The sequence below is a fragment of the Dasypus novemcinctus genome, chromosome 9 (genome assembly GCF_030445035.2).
Source record: "Dasypus novemcinctus isolate mDasNov1 chromosome 9, mDasNov1.1.hap2, whole genome shotgun sequence".
NCBI lineage: Eukaryota > Metazoa > Chordata > Mammalia > Cingulata > Dasypodidae > Dasypus > Dasypus novemcinctus.
The window spans coordinates 1,529,408-1,546,376 of NC_080681.1; the positions used below are offsets into that span (position 1 = coordinate 1,529,408).

Sequence of the window (16,969 nt, forward strand, 5' to 3'; positions counted from 1 at the left end):
AATATCTCCCCAGTCAGGAAAATAAAGGAAGTTTAATGGGAATGAGAGATGGAAAGTGGAGACAGAACTTGGGAGGTCTGACTTGGCATAGTCTGATTAGTTAATTATGGAGTTTTTCATATTTTGTAGCAAGTACTTTAGGCTAAATCTTCTTTACTGAAGGGCCTCTCATTTGATTTGTTTCTGATGTTTCTCTGTCTTCATAATTTTGGTTCTGAGCAAGGTTTTCTTTGTTCTGGGTGTTTCAAGTGTTGTCTAAAGGACAATGGTCTATGTTTCTGCACATTCTCATGTATTATGACCTATGCCTAAGCTTGGCTACCTGCAAAACAAACTCAGAAGGAAAGGACATGGGAACAGAGGAAGTCTCCACACACCAGTTTTGAATTGCACATGCTTTCAGCCTCCCTTGCGTTTTGAACATTCCTAAATCTTGAGGGATTCAGGATGACAGCTGCTCTGGCTACTTCCTGCTGATTAAGGGTATATATTAGAATGTGAGGAATGGAATTCCTTGGTGTGAAGCTGAAAGTACTCATGAGTTCCTAATTATCATTCCTGCAGTTTTCTGAACTCAACTAACATAGGAAAATTCCAGAGACTTGTGAATATGGCCAAGTCATATTGGGGAAATAGTTTTTCATAGATTCCAGATAGAGCCTATATAGGGGTGTTGATTCCATGTGACCATGTGACTTGTTCATGGTGTTCAGATGTCTTTAGTGTTTTCAGGACATTGTTACTTGAGGCTTTTCATCTGTGACAGTTTGTGATGTTTGGCTGAGACTGCAGGTTCCTAACCTCCAGAATGACCTCCTACATCCATTTGAAATTTCTCAGTCATAGAAACTCTATTTTGTTTTGTTTCTTTTAATATCCCACCTTTTTGATCAAGATTTTTCTCCTAAAGTATTGCTTATCAACATTTGGCATTACTCCCTTGACACTGGGGAGGCTCATTTCTGGGAGTCATGTCCTACTAGGGGAGAAGGTAGTTATTTTATTTGCAGAGTTTGGTTTAGAGAGAGGCCATTTTTTGAGCAACAAGGAGGTTTTCAAGAGTGACTCTTAGGAATTCGTTACAATTAGAATTAGTTTCATCATTACAAAAATAAGTTTCATAAGTGAAAGCTTCAATATTGAGGGCTTAGCAAATAAACATTGGGAGGTAGTTGTAGCTATTGTTCTAGTAATGAGACAATGAATAAGAGGCATTGTCGTGAATATAAAATAATTTTAAAAAGTTTAGCAAGATTTGTAATATGTAATAAATATAGTCTCCCCAAGATCTAAAATGTATCCAACTAAATGAGTACCTATGGGTGTGGCCAATAACTGTGGTTGTTCTGTGGAATCTAAATTTTCTTAGAATTAGCAATTTGATAAATTTGCCTTGGTTAGCAGCTATTTATATGGCTATAAAAAGTGATGATGAAGGGCAAGGTACTAGGAAGAGAGAACAGGAATGAAAATGAGAAGTTTAAAATGAACAGAGATGGACAGGTTTACAAAGGAGTAAGGGAGGAATAAAAATGTAAATAAGGTATCTAATGTGATAATAATGAAGGTTATAGCTGTGTTATTGATTTTATTTCAATCTGATGAAAATCAGATCTGGTTCTTGGGTTAGCTGTTAATATTAGAGGCCACTTATGATAACCAGTATATATTAATTGCACAGGCCTGGTCCTAGGTCTTAGGATAGCTGATTATATTACACAGTATCTATACCTCATCCTTGGTAATTTTGAGTTTTAAATCCTAAGAATAGATTTCCAAGCAGGGCTTGGACATTTCTTTAGATGAGAAATATGAATCCAAGGATAATTACTTTCAAATTTAGCTACACAAGGGTTAGTTAAAAATACCTTGTCCTTTCCAATGAGATTAGAGTGCATCATTAAGGCAGTATTTTTCAAAAAAAAAAAAATCACCAGGCTGAATGTTTTAGTTGTGAATGCAGTCTCCTGGGACCATTGTAAAAGGAGTATACTAACAAGGAATCATTTTTCTTTAAGGTTTTAATTAGTTCCTAGTAATAAGTTAGCATATTTCCTTTTATGTGGCAAGGCTAATATATTACAGAGTTTACATTAATAGGTTTCCCTGTTACAATTACAATTTAAAATAGGATAATTTATGTTTTCCAAAATGAATGGATCTTAGCTAGGGCTTTTGACAATGTTAATTGAGGGATTCCACAAATTTAGCTAATTAAGTTTTGTGACACCATTTGTTCATTTTACCTCTCCTGAAAGTTGAGGATGATAGGGACAGTGAAGCTTTTGGTTGATAGTTAAGACATTTCATATGACTTGCTTTATTATGATATTGACTTTTTCTGGAACCAAACCCACACTATTTCTGGGCTATGCCTGAAGTCTTATATTGATGGTTGACAAGTCCCCTGGATTTTAGGTTATTTTATAATAATCAGGCACACTTAGAAGAACAGAACCTGGAAAAGTCCTGTAATGACTATAGAGAAATAAATGTACCTGTTCACTCTTCTTTTATCTATTGGTGGCTAAATTAGAAAGGTCCTCAGTTTTGTTTTTCAGAGTTAGGACTGGGAGCACCTCAATCATATATAACTTTTGGTTCAGGTATTTCTCAGCAGAATCTACTCTCTACTCAGGAAATTTGTCAAAGTGGGCCCATGACAAGAGAGATGGAATGTTTTGGGACACTTCTTTCAGCACAAGATATCTTCTGTTCTGACTAACTACACAACACTCCTTATTGGGGTTACTCTCTTTCCTTGTCTCTCATACATGAAACTGTGACCCTGGGAGGCATCCAGTAACTCACAATTTCCATTTGAGGAATTTTCTTGGGGAAATTCAGATGGATCTACTGTGCTGTCGAGAGCATCTTGTTTAGCACTGTCTCCTGGAAACAAAGCCCTGATTGCACTTTAAGATCAGGTATATGAGTGTGTTTCTTGGATAGCTGGTGTTTGAAGTCTAGATTCTTCATCTCATTCCTGTTTCACTGTAACAACAGGAAAATAATTTTTGAGGTGGTCTACTGTTTCTTCCTTTATTCAGATTGGCTCTAACATCACCACTGAGATTGTGTTTTTTTAAAAATTTTATTTTATTTATTCATTTTTTAAAAAATATTACATTAAAAAAATATGAGGTCCCCATTCACCCCCACCGCCCTTACCCCACAACTCCCTCCACAGTAACACTCTCCCCCATCATCATGACACATCCATTGCGTCTGGTGAGTACATCTCTGGGCATCGCTGCACCCCATGGCCATGTGGTCCACACCATAGCCAACACTCTCCCACGTTCCATCCAGTGGGCCATGGGAGGACATACAATGTCCGGCAATTGTCCTTGCAGCACCACTCAGGACAACTCCAAATCCCAAAAATGCCTCCACATCTCATCTCTTCCTCCCATTCCCTGCACCCAGCAGACACCATGGCCACTTTTTCCACACCAATGCCACATTTTCTCGATTATTAACCACAATAGTTCATGAATAGAATATCATTAAGTCCACTCTAATCCTTACTATATTCCTCCTTCCTGTGGACCTTGGCTTGGTCCACATCTATGTCAAGAGGGGGCTTAGATTCCACATGGATACTGGATGCAATCCTCCTGCTTTCAGTTGTAGGCACTCTAGGCTCCATGGTGTGGTGCTTGACATTCTTCAACTCCATGTTAGCTGACTGGGGTAAGTCCAATAAATCAGAGTGTAGGAGCTGAAGTCTGTTGAGGCTCAGGGCTTGGCTATCATATTGTCAGTCCAGAGATTCAAACCCCTTAGATATATCTTAAACCCCAGCACCACCTACAATTCTAGTAAAGTAGCATGAAAGGCTTGTGAAAAGATATCCCATTTGAGTCCACCTCCATCACACAGAAACACCTGCTCCAAGAAGGGCCAACTGACATGGCAGTGAACTCCATCTGCCATGACCATAGAACCTGTAGATCTCTTTAGCCCTCAAAAGGACGAATACCTGGGGTTGTATCTACTTTCTCTGTCTCTGAGACTCTGCTCAGGTATGCATAAGGGCAATCCTTCTGACAACCTCCAGACTCTTTTGTAGAGACTCATAGCCATATAAACTCATTTGTCCTTTCCATTTCCCCCTTACTTTAGGTCAAACAGCATTTTTAACTCCTGTTATTATATATAGACAGGGATATCCTGCTGGTCTGCGTTGAACCTTTAATTCAAGGTCATTTTCTAGTAATGTCATCAGCTGGTACTTGGTAGTAATCCCTTGGTGCCAGGGAGGATCATCTCTGGGTGTCATGTCCCATGCTGGGGGGAAGGCATTGCATTTACATGCTGAGTTTGGCTTCGAGACTGGCCACTTTTGAGTAACATGGAGGCCATCAGGAGGGAACTGTTAGGCACAGTGCTGCTCTGGGCTTTGTTCTTATTTCAGGTGTATAGGCTCAGAAGCATAGTCATTAGTATCAGGGGCTCACTATTGGACCCTCATTCCTTCCTGGTTCTTACCATTGCACCTGGGGCACTGCTGCTGCTCCCCTAGGGACCATGACAGAGTCCTGCCCCCGCCAGGAACCCAGTACCCCCCCAGCTGTTGTTTTTAATTGCTTCCACTATGAGTATATCCAAACATTTCCATGCACCCTGGACACATGCCCTGTATAACTCCCTGTCAACTATATGTCCCCTGCCAATAACATCCCATACCAGTATTCCTCCGCTGCCATTGTTGAACCACTCTGTGATCCAAAACTTCCTGAAAAGTGAAGCCCAATATAATGTCAGATTCCCTTAATAGTAAAAGGGAATATAGCAATGAGTTTAAAGGTTAGATATAGAATACATAATGATTTGGAAAAATTCTACATCCTATCATTTTATTTTATTTTTCCCCCTAATTATTGAGCTTCTCTTCACAAGAGAAGCCTTAGATCACAGTAATTCATATATACAATATACAGTACTCCCACATATCCATTATAAAACCTTTTCCCTTCCACAGCGATAATCTTTTAACTTATTCATATCATATTTACTGAAACTTATGTACAGATATTGAAACAATAGCTTTCAAACAAGGTAACATTTGTGTTTACATTGTGGTTTATACTTTAGGCTATACAGTTTTCTAAATTTTTAGTTATCCTATGTTTTACATTATGGTTTATATTATTAATCTGTCATCCCCTATCTGGTTCTGGTGTAATATTACATGTTTTATATCCATCCTTGTGTACTCTTGTGAAACACTTCTTTTGCCCTCACAGTTACTTGGTTCCATCTGTTCAATATCTATTTCCGCCTCCCCTTGGAGCCCACAGTGACAGTCAATCTTCATTTCTTGAGGAGCCATGTTCAGAGATACTTGCAAAAGTGCTGAGGGCTTGACTTGCTCAACTGCCCTAATGCCCTGGAAGCCACCCTTTCTCTTGAGAGATACAGTTCCCTCTATTTGATGGCATTAGCCCTCCCCAGGTTGTGGGTCTACCTTCACTCTCATTATATGGGTCTCTACCCAATGGTATAAACCACTCTGGCAAAACAAGCATTCAGATATTCCCTAGGAGTCTGTCCTGCATCAGATTATCCCCTCTGAGTATCTTAAACAAGTAACTTTCCTAATTATATTTTGAAATGGTTTTCTCAGCATTATACTTTCAACCAACACCTGACAATCTCCTATGTTCATGTGTTGCCCCACCCTCCCCCCAGTTTCTTGGGCAATATTACCCATCCACCCATCCCTAGCCCCCCTCAAACCCGCAAAGCCCCACCCAAAGGTAACCCTATGCCCCCATTTTATCCCTTCCTTGTACACATACTTACCTCGAGCTTACCATAGATTTCACCCATGTAGATGTCAGCTTACATCCTTCCTCTACCCCCTAATTTCTTGTAAGCCTATCTTCCAGTCTCTAGCTCTCTGAGGCAGCTTGCTTATTTCATACCATTGAGGTCATGTAGTATTTGTCCTTCAATGCCTGGGTTGCTTCACTCAAAATAAGGTTCTCAAGATTCATCCATGTTATCACGTGTGTTTGTAGTGTATTTGTTCTTAAAGCCAAGTAGTATTCCATTGTATGTATATACCACATTTTATTGATCCACTCATCTGTTGATGGGCATTTGGGTTGATTCCAACTTTTGGCGATAGTGAACAATGCTGCTATGAACATTTGTGTGCATATATCGGTTTGTGTCCCTGCCTTCAGTTCTGCTGGATATATACCCACCAGGGGAATTGCTGGGTCATATGGCAAATCTATGGTTAGTTTTTTGAGAAACCGCCAAACTGTCCTAAAGAATGGTTGGATCCTTCTGCATTCCCACCAGCAGTGGATCAGTGTTCCCACTTCTTTACATCCTCTCCAGCATTTGTATTCTTCTGTTTTTTTTCATAGCTCCCAATCTTATGGGAGTAAGATGGTATCTCATTGTAGTTTTGATTTGCATTTCCCTGATAGCTAGAGATTTGGATAATTTTTTCATGTGCTTTTTATCCATTTGTATTTCTTCTTTGGAGAAGTGTCTGTTTAAATCTTTTTCCTATTTTTTAAATGGGTTGTTTATCTTTTTATTTTCAAGATATAGGAGTTCTATATATACACAAGTTATAAGTCTCTTATCGGATATATGTTTGCCAAATATTTTCTCCCATTGTGTAGGTTCCATTTTTACTTTCTTTTGAGGTGCAGAAGACTTTAATTTTGAGGAAGTCCCATTTATTTATTTGTTCTTTTGCTGCTCGTGCTTTTGGTGTGATGTTCATGAAGCCATTTCCTATTACGAGGTCTTGTAGATGTTTCCCTACACTGCATTTCAAGGTCTTTATGGTCTTGGCTCTTATATTTAGGTCTTTGATCCATCTTGAGTTGACCTTTGTATAAGGTGTGAGATGGTAATCCTCTTTCATTCTTCTACTTATGGATATCCAGTTCTCCAGGCACCATTTGTTGAATAGGCCATTCTCTCCCAGTGAGAGGGTTTGGTGGCTTTATCGAATATTATATGGCTATATATATGAGGTTCTATATCAGAACTTTCAATTTGATTCCACTGTTCTGTGTGTCTCTCCTTATGCCAATACCATGCTGTTTTCACTCCTGTAGCTTTGTAGTATGTTTTGAAGTCAGGTAGTGTGACTCCTCCAATTTTGTTTTTCTTTTTCAATATGTCTTTGGCTATTTGGGACCTCTTTTCTTTCCAAATAAATTTCATAGTTTTTCTGGTTCCTTAAATACGGCTGTGTTGATTTTTATTGGGATTACATTGAATGTGTAGATCAGTTTTGGTAGGATAGACATCTTAATAATATTTAGTCTTCCTATCCATGAAGAGGGAATATTCTTCCATTTATTTAGGTCTTCTTTGATTTTCTTCAACAATCTTGTATAGTTCTTGGTGTATAAGTTTTTTACATCTTTAGTTATATTTATTCCTAAATATTGATTTTTTTATTTATTATTGTGAATGGTATTTGTTTCTTGATTTCCTCCTGATATTGCTCATTATTGGTGTACAGAAATGCTACTGATTTTTGCGCATTGATCTTATAACCTGTGACTTTACTACACTCATTTATGAGTTCTAGAAGCTTTGTTGTAGACCTCTCAGGGTTTTCTATGTATAGGATCATGCCGTCAGCAAATAATGAAATTTTGACACCTTCCTTTCCCATTTGAATGCCTTTTATATCTGATTCTTGCCTCAGTGCTCAAGCAAGTACTTCCAAGACAATGTTAAATAGAAGGGGAGAGAGTGGGCATCTTTGTCTTGTTCCTGACTTTAGAGGGAAGGATTTTATGATTTCTCCATTATAAACGATGTTGGCTTGGGTTTTTCATATATACTTGTTATCATGTTCAAAAAAATGTCCTTGTATTCTGATCTTTTGGAGTGTTTTTATCAAGAAAGGGTGCTGTATTTTGTCAAATGCTTTTTCTGCATCTATAGATATAATCATGTGATTTTTTTCCTTCAATCTGTTTATATGGTGTATTACATTGAGTGATTTTCTTATGTTGATCCATCCTTGCATACCTGGAATGAATCCCACTTGGTCGTGGTGTATAATTCATTTTAATGTTTTGTTGAATACGATTAGCAAGTGTTTTGTTAAGTATTTTTGCGTCTAGGTTCATTAGAGAAATTCGTCTGTAATTTCCCTTTCTTGTGGTGTCTTTGTTTGGTTTTGGTCCTAGGGTAATGTTGGCATTATAGAAGGAGTTAGGCAATTTTCCTTCTATTTCAATTTTTTGGAAGAGTGTCAGCAGGATTGGTGTTAGTTCTTTCCGGAATGTTTTGTAGAATTCACCTGTGAAGCTGTCTGGCCCTGGGCTCTTCTTAGTTGGGAGGTTTTAATGACTGATTCTATCTCTTTATATGTGATTGGTTTGTTGAGATCATCAATTTCTTCTTTCATCAATATAGGCTTTTTAGGTGTTTCTAGGAATTTGTCCATTTCCTCTGAATTGTCTTTTTTATTGGAATATAGTTTTTCAAAGTATCCTCCTATGATAGTCTTTATTTCTGTGGGGTCAGTGGTGATATCTACTTTCTCATTTCTTATTTTGTGTATTTGCATCTTCTCTCTCTTTTTCTTTGTTAGTCTCACTAAGGGTTTGTCAATCTTATTGATCATCTCAAAAAAACAGTTCTTGGTCTTGTTTATCTTTTCAAGTGCTTTCTTATTTTCTATTTCATTTAGTTCTACTCTTATCTTTGTTATTTCCTTCCTTCTTCTTCCTCTGGGATTACTTTGTTTTTGTTTTTTTCTAATTCCTCCAAATGTGCAGTTCTTCAGTTTTTGTTCTCTGTTCTTTTTTGATGTATGAATTTATGGCTATAAATTTCCCTCTCAGTACTGCTTTTGCTGCATCCCATAAATTTTGGTATGTTGTGTTATCGTTATCATTTGTTTCAAGGTAGTCATTGATTTCTTTTGAGATTTCCTCTTTGACCCACAGTTTTTCTAAGAGTGTGCTGTTTAATTTCCATATCTTGGTGTGAAATCCGGGCCTCTGGCCCTTGCAGATTTCCAGCTTCACTCCACTGTGGTCAGAGATATTATTTTGTATGATTTCAATCTTTCTGAATTCATTAAGCCTTTCTTTGTGGTGTAGCATATGGTCTATCTTGGAGAATGATCAATGTGTGCTAGAGAAAAATGTATATCCTACTGTGTTTGGGTGTAATGATCTGTATATGTCTATTAGAAACAGCTCCTCTAATATACTGTTCAACTATTTTGTTTCTTTAGTGATTCTCTTTTTAGATGTTCTGTCCAGAGTTGATAGTGGTGTATCAAAATCCCCCACAATAATTGTAGATGCATCTATTCTTTCACTTAGTTTTTCCAGCATTTGCCTCACGTATTTAGAGGCGCCCTTGTTAGAAGCATAAATATTTATGATTGTTCATTCTTCTTGACGGATTGTCCCTTTCACTAATATGTAGTATCCTTCTTTGTCTCTAATAATTGTTTCGCATTTAAAGTCTATTTTTTCTGATATTAATATAGCTACTCCTGCCTTTTTTTGGTTATTGTTCACTTGTAAGATTGTTTTCCAACAATTCACTTTCAGCCTCCATGAATCTCTGGGTCTTAGATGTGTTTCTTGTAGACAGCATATAGATGGGTCATATTTCCTTATCCAATGTCCCAGTCTGAATCTTTTGATAGGTGAGTTTAATCCATTGACATTTACTGTTATTACTTCCAAGGAATTATTTATGTTAGCCATATTTTGATTGGATTTGTGTTTGTCATATTTTGTTTTTTTTTTTCTATTTTTGTCTTTTTTGTTGCTCTTACACTCTCCTCCAACTCTGTCTGTCCTCCTTTTTCCTTTCTTCCTGCAGAACTCCCTTTAGAATTTCTTGAAGGGGAAGTTTCTTATTGGCATACTCTTTCAATTTCTGTTTATCTGTGAATATTTTGAACTCTTCATCATTTCTGAATGCTAGTTTAGCTGGATAGAGTATTCTTGGTTGGAGATTTTTTTTCTTTTAGTACCTTGACTATATCATACCACTGCCTTCTTGCCTCCATGGTTTCAGATGAGAAATCAGCACTTAATCTTATGGAGCTTCCCTTGTATGTGATGGTTTTCTTTTCTCTTGCTGCTTTTAGAATTTTCTCTTTGTCTTGAGCATTGGATAATTTGACAAATACATGTCTTGGGGTGGGCCTGTTGGGGTTTATGATGTTTGGGGTGTGTTGTGCTTCTTTGATATGTACATATGTCTCTTTCAGTAGATTTGGGAAGTTTTCAGCCATTATTTCCTGCAACACTCTTTCTGACCCCTTTCCCTTCTCTTCTCCTTCTGGGATGCCTATAATACATATGTTTGTGCATTTTGCATTGTCATTCACGTTCCTAAGTCCTAACTGGATTTTTTCTATCATTTTATCGATCAGTTCTACTCTCTATTTGATTTTCGATGTACTGTCTTCCACATCGCTAATTCTCTGCTCTGCCTCTTCTAATCTGCTTCTATTTGCTGCGAGTGTATTTTTGATTTCTTGTACTGTGATGTTCATTCCTATCATATCCATTATCTTTTTGCGTATGTCTGCAATTTCCCCTCCAAGTGTTGTCTTCATGTTGTTAACCTCTTCCTTTACTTCATTAAATTTGTCTGTGATATATGTTCTGAGGTCTTTAATTACTTGTGCGAAGTTCTGTTCCCCTTCCTGGTTTTTAGTTTGTTCATTGTTTTCAGCTATGTTTTCCTGATTACTGATTTGGTTTGTAGATATTTGCTGCTGTCTGGTCATCATTTTATCTTGACGGGTTTAATCAGTTACTTAGGTTACTTAGCTTCTTTGTCTAGTCTTGGGGTTTAATTAGCTGTTGTTTTTGTGTTACTGTTAGATCTTCTCTTTGTCACTTTGTTCTTCTTATTCTAATTTCTTATTGCTGGCTGAGTTCACTTTGAAGGAAAGTATTAGGGCCAGGGAAAGGCACTTGTGTAAGAAGGAAAATGTGTAAAGTAGTATTGGTTATAAATGTTAACAGAGCAACAATATGAGATCTGGGAGGATAGATATTAGACTCATGTAAGTTGTATAGAGTTATAGCAGTAAATAGAGTACCTATAATGAGGTAGTCAACTGAATAAGGGAGGAATATGGTATGAATTAAAAAGTTAGTGTTTTCATGACAGAGGGAAAGAGAAAAGAAAGACAGTAGTTTCAAGAGTGGATAAAGGACAGAAACAAAACAAAGGTATTAAAAATTAAGAGTTAGACAACTTGGGGATCAAAGAAAGGAAGGTGGAATATAGGAAAGACAGTAGATGATGGAGGATATCAAGATGTGGGTGAAAGGGGATAGTGTAGGTAGCCAAAATCAATTCACACAGAAATGAGGCAACGGAGGATGAGGAAACCCAGCAAATGTGAGGTGTTCCCTGTAGCACCTATTTTATAATTAAGATAAAATAAAATAAGAAGAAAATGAGGGACAAGAGAAAGAGAGAAAAAAAGAGAGAAGAAAGAAAGAAAGAAAAGGGGGGGGGTGGGTAAAGAAAAGGGAAGGGAACAAGTAAGAAAACAAAAAGAAGATATAGAACACCCACAACAGCAACAACAAAAAAAACTCTAAATAAATGAAAAAAAAAAGACCTTGGGAGATACAATGGGAGAAAAGACTAGGAAATAATGCAATATTAGCAACCAGGACAATAAAAAATAAAAAATTAAAATTAAAATAAAAAACCAGAAATGTTGAGGGCTAGGACAATCAAGTGTTGGATTCAGGGATGGAAAGTCTGTGATATTGCAGACTCAAGAGGTGTGAGTCTCTGGGGTGTGGGCCACCAGGGTTTAGGGGACACAGACCTGGCAACCTCAAATCTGGTTAACAGGGAGCCTGGGAGTACTGCAGTGCAACACAGCCTTCAGGGATCCCTGTAGCTGGGTGCCAGCCCTATGGAGAGGTCACATCCGCAAACTCTGACCTTTGTGTCTGAAACCCGCAATTCCCCCTCTCTCTAGGGTCTCTTCTGTGGCTCTATCACCAATTTGACTTCAGGACACCTCCCATCCTGCAAGCCCCCAAAATTGCCAGTTGGGGGTGCCTCTATATTGCAGCCAATTTAAGGATGCTGCAGATGTGCAGCCAGGCCTAGGGGGCGGGGCTCTAGCCAGAAGTGCTGTATATGTCTGAAACCGAAAATCCCATGCCTCGCAAAAGATTCCCCTAATCGGCTTCCAGATGCCTCCCACCCTGCAATCCCCCGAAATAGCCTCCTGGTGATGTCTCTTTACTGCAAGCAAAATTTAAGGCCACTGCAGATCAGCAGCTGGCCTTGGGGATGGGGTTCTAGCTGGAAGCGCTATTATTCGTGTCAGAAATCAAAAATTCCCCACCTTGCAAAAAACTCCCATCTGTCTCACCAAATCAGTTTGTGAAGGCCTCCTGCCCTTTTAGCCGCTTAATAGCCTGCTCAGGGCTTATGAATTCCCCAGTACTGCAAAGCCTCCAGGAATCGCCGCCGTAGTGCCAGTGCCGCTGTTCCACCCGCCCCAGGGGGGAGCATCCCAAGTGCAGCCCCTAACTCTGTGTAAGAGAACATCAATTTTATCTTTTACATGAATTTTCTCTGTTACCTTCCCACGAAATCGATGTCCAGACACCTCCTGCCCTGCAAAATCCTGAAACAGCCTGGTCCTGAAGAATTTCTAACACTGCCCAGCTGCTTCTTTGCAGGAGAGACTATCAAGTGCACTCACTCAACCACCATCTTGCCCCGCCCTCAAGATTGTGTTTGTTGAAAGAGCTCCTATTGCTTTGCTGGGAGAGCTCCAGCTTCCTCAGCCCCCAGTGCTGGAGACATTAGGTGGACATATTGGAGGATGTAGACTAGTCAGTAACATGTCACTGCCTGGAGAAGGTAGTGATAAATTGGGTGACTGGATGGTTCTGTTTGAGGATGGTTATGACTGGCCATGACGTAGGGTAGTTTAATTCCTTATAGTATTGTCCAGAATAATAGTACTTGAGCAATCAATATCTAAAAGTGAAGAGAGAATATATGAACTTTCCACTGGTGAGCTCAGATTGATCATAGGTGAACCAAAGTCCTTTCAGTCATATCGTACCATACTAGTAATGGTGAGAATGAAGGAGGACAGGATGGTTGTTGATGGGGCAGTCATCTATTGCTGATCTACCACTGTGTTATGTCTTGCTGAGCCACAAAAGACATCACATAAGGGGCTAGGCTCTATTACTTGTGGTATATTCTGGTTTGGTGAAATCTCAGATGTTAAGGATGAGAAAGAAGAATTAATCCATTGAGTTTGGGTCTATGATTTTTAAAATGTGACATATGTGGAGGGGGTGGCTTTTGCTGCATTTGCTGGAGTCATAATAGAGCTAGGCTGATCTATGTTGGAAACTTGGATAACTGGTTTGAAGATAAACTACTTGATGGCAATTAATTCTATTCCACACCAGGATTCTGCTTAGGCATTTGTGGCTCATTCTCTTTATTCTTGATTACCAAATAACATAAATTGGTCATATTTTAAGACTGGAATCTAGGATCTCATGAAATTAGTTGGTACTTTTGGTCATTAGGGAAGGATCATGTCTTGCTAGAAGAAAACACCATAATCTGCATGTATTGAGTTGCTTGCTGTAAAGTAATGATGTACTGCTGCCACTGGAAACTACCCCTTCGGCAAAATGCGTGATACTTTCCTTCAGTTTAGAAAGTCCAGCCACTTCCAGTTGTTGCATAAGTTTTCTTCTATGATCCTTTGCCATGCACATCAGATGATTCAGTAAAGCTTTTCTTTTTTCCCCCCATTTATTTCTAGTATCAACACATATATAGCAATTTGAATATTCTACTTCACTGGCTTTTGATTTTGACTACTTAATGATTCTGTATTGAATCTGATTTTCTTAAATTGTATATATTTTGTTTTTTCCATCAGTTCTGTGATTAGTGACTTGATGATCACTTTCTGATTCTGAAAAGCAACTTCTATCATTTGATAGGTATGCTTTTTATGTTCTAATAATTGATATGACAGCGTGTTACAAGTCTCAAACCACGGTACAGCTCATCTGTTCATTTATATGACTGCTCACACCAACTGCATCTAGAGAAACTTCTCCCTCTGATGAGCTCTGATGCAAGTCTGGCAGAGCATTTCAACACACACTCCACAAATCCCATCAGATTCTGTGTTGTCCTCACAACTTGTACAGACCTGGGTAGACTTCTCTCCTGTGCTGCTGGGAACCTCAGTAGTGTCCTTTATAAAGAAATGATCTATGTGGTTTTAGCAGGAAATAACTCCGGCTTAGGTGGCAAATGGTGAGGAGCTGCTGATGGCAAGCTGGAGGCAGAGATTGAGATAGGATCTGGGCCAAACCCAGCATCCTTGCAAGGAGCATGATGCAGATTTGGGGCATGGGGAGCATGAGGTAGCACAGTGGCACAGGCAGGCATGGCTGTAGCCAGGGTCCAGCCTCTAGATGTACTGGTGGACCTGGTACAATTATCCAACAATTTTGCCTGGACTGCCTCGCACCCATGCTCTGAGTCTGGGCCATGCTGACCATGGACCTCCTTCTTTCTGCTTGATGCAATGGAGACCCTCCCCCAAAACCTGCTTCTGCCCTAGATGACCTCCTCCTCCTCCTCTGTTGATTCATGGCAAGGAGCGGTGAGAAGAGGGAGTCTCCCAGATCCTGGAGACCTGCTTCATGGATGGCGCTGAGAAATGGGCTTGTATATTTAACTTTTTAATTTACTGTCAAACTTTACAAAACTGACTCTGTTATGCCTGTTGAAGAGATTATAGACAGTCACTTGAAAAAAATCATGCAAAGAGTGAAATAGATTTATGTAATATATTTTATTCAATGCTCTATATAAAAAATATTATCCACAACACCAGCCACATTTCAAATGCTCAGTAGTAACATGTACCCAACAGTCACCATAGCAGAGAGAGAAAATACAGATCATTTCCATCCTGGAAATTCCTTTTGGACAGTGCTTTTCAGTGTATTCAAGGTTATAATTTGATTCATGAAAATTGTAAAGTAAACCCATCTTCAACATGGTTATTGGAAATTAAAATTATGACCACAACTCTGAAAAAAACAGAGTCAATGGGGGGCAAAATTATACACACATAATTGTTTCTCAGGTTGTAAGATTTTAATTATGGATGAGGAAATTGTCCATCTTGCTATCTCCTAGCCACAGTTTATAGATCTCTGAGAAAATTTATTAAATGTGGTAATTTTGAACTTTATTTTCACTTCCAACGGTTCTCACCCAGGATGATTTTGCCCTTTAGAAGACTATAAGTAATATCTGGTGAAATTTTTGGGATTTACACAACTGTAGGAGGGAGAGTGCTACTGGCATCTGGGGGGTGGAGGCCAAGGTTGTTGCCAAAAATCCTACACAGCACAGGACAGCCTTCCCCACTTCCAACGAAGAGTCATGTAGCCTTAAATGTCAATACTGCATGTTGAGAGACTCTGGCTTAAGATATGACTATTAAGTGAGTATTGGAGAATTGCGGATTCCTACCACATCCTTTTACAAATCTTATTAAAAATTAAGAAGCTAATATCTATCTATATACAATGGAGGCACTTATCCAGTTGCTGAGAAAGGAATAAAACTATTCTCATATATACATCAAGAAAATTCATGAACCTTGTCAGAATAGTCTCTAAAATCCCACTAAAAGACAACAATCAGTTATACCATAAGTTGTCTCTCCTTGATTGCAAAATGGCATCATCAGAAAAGCTTTCAAGAAAAAATAATAGAAATTACCCTAGACTATGTGTAGCTAAACAGTAATCTTTCTTTTAAAAAAATATGCCAGGAAATTTAATATAAATAAATGATATCATCAAAAGACCAATAAATCATATCCTTTATGTTTTACCCAAGCCTACAACTCAGATCTACATAAAAAAGAATGTGACTCATCAGCTTACTCAAAATATATTTTGATTTCTTGTTGGCCTTATTAGTACATACATTTTGATTCTGTTAGTGGCTTGACAAAAGCACAAACCTTTGCATTTATAGTGGTTTGGAATGACATACCTCAATTTCCAATGTGACCACAGTTTCTCTTTTCTGACATGTTGATTTTCATATTTGCTTTTATTTGCTTAACAGAGATTTGGAACTGTTTGAAAATCTACAAGTATTCATAATACACATAATATGAACCATGAACTTTACAACTAAGGTATGAAATTACAAATAATTTGTAATATAATCTCAATATTTCCCCCTCTCAACTCTGTATGACAATTCACAATCTGTTTTTCTTTCTTGTACTATGTATGTGAGTGATTTAGGTGACCCACAGATGATCCAATATTATGGATAAAGGATGAAATATCAGAGAAAATTATCAAGACACCAGTTGATTTCAAATAATTGCAATAGATGTAGGAAGTCTGGATTAGAACAGGAAAGAAGTTCCTTTATAAACATCAACAAAGCACCACCTGGGAATTTGCTGTCAGACAATCAGAAATATATATTATTATACTGTTACTTCATGAACCAAACACTGATAAAAATGACTATAATTGTTAAACAGGAAAAAAGTCTGTGTGGAATTGTTATATTGGAATAATAAAGGACAAAAATGTTCAAAGACAAAAAAACCTCAGATTTCATTGAGAGTTCTTTAATACAGTGTGATAGATACTAAAAATATGCACAATTTGTGGAGGGCCATTTTGAACTCATCTTTTAAATCTCAAAAAAATTGAAATCAACAGTCATGATTTAGGGTTCCATAACTTTTACATTTAAATGAGCAGTAAAACAAGTTGACATTAAGTTTTTTTCTTTCTACTTCTTTATTGACAGTAAAATCAAAGTGATTAATCAATCTCATAGGATGGGAATATTGCATCCATCCCTCCTACTCTATTACAAAACAATTATTTAGCAAATGTGCTGTTTGTCC

The 16,969-nt window shown here is 38.1% G+C and overlaps 2 pseudogenes; both read right to left on the reverse strand.

Annotated features, from left to right (window-relative positions):
* Window positions 1-2,369: 2,369 nt before the first annotated feature.
* LOC139436121 (transcription intermediary factor 1-alpha pseudogene) lies at window positions 2,370-3,064 on the reverse strand (annotated as a pseudogene).
* Window positions 3,065-12,724: 9,660 nt separating this feature from the next.
* Window positions 12,725-14,561, reverse strand: LOC101421413 (transcription intermediary factor 1-alpha pseudogene; annotated as a pseudogene).
* Between the last annotated feature and the right edge of the window lie 2,408 nt (window positions 14,562-16,969).